The following is a 437-nucleotide window of genomic DNA, read 5'->3' as shown; positions in this document are numbered from 1 at the left end:
TGTCAGCTGGTGGAAACTGGCCTGATTGGACAGATTTGAGTAATTAGATCACAGCTGGACCTGGTCCTGATTGGCTCCCTTCTCTGATTCCTGGAGTTGGTCCAAAACTTCCTGGAAGCAGCGTGGCTCTAGGATGGCAGTGTTGGTCTGCCAGCCCACCACTTTGGTCCGGACTGAAATATCTCAACTATTTGATTGGTTGCCATGAAATTTGATTCAGACATTCATGTTCCCCAGGGAATTGATCCTGCTGTCTCGTGATCCCCTGACTTTTTCTCTAGTGCCATCATGAAGTCGAAATATTAATTTGTCCAATACTTTTATGACCAAATAGCCTATCTGAAAAATTAATGACATTCCCATCAGCTTCTGCTGTACTTTGTTTTTAGTGCCAATTACCAAATGTTAGCATGCTAACACTCTAAACTAAGATGGTG

The sequence above is a fragment of the Siniperca chuatsi genome, linkage group LG13, assembly GCF_020085105.1.
Source record: "Siniperca chuatsi isolate FFG_IHB_CAS linkage group LG13, ASM2008510v1, whole genome shotgun sequence".
NCBI classification, from domain to species: Eukaryota; Metazoa; Chordata; class Actinopteri; order Centrarchiformes; family Sinipercidae; genus Siniperca; species Siniperca chuatsi.
The sequence above is the reverse complement of the archived record's forward strand: the minus strand, read 5'-3'. Positions refer to the sequence as shown.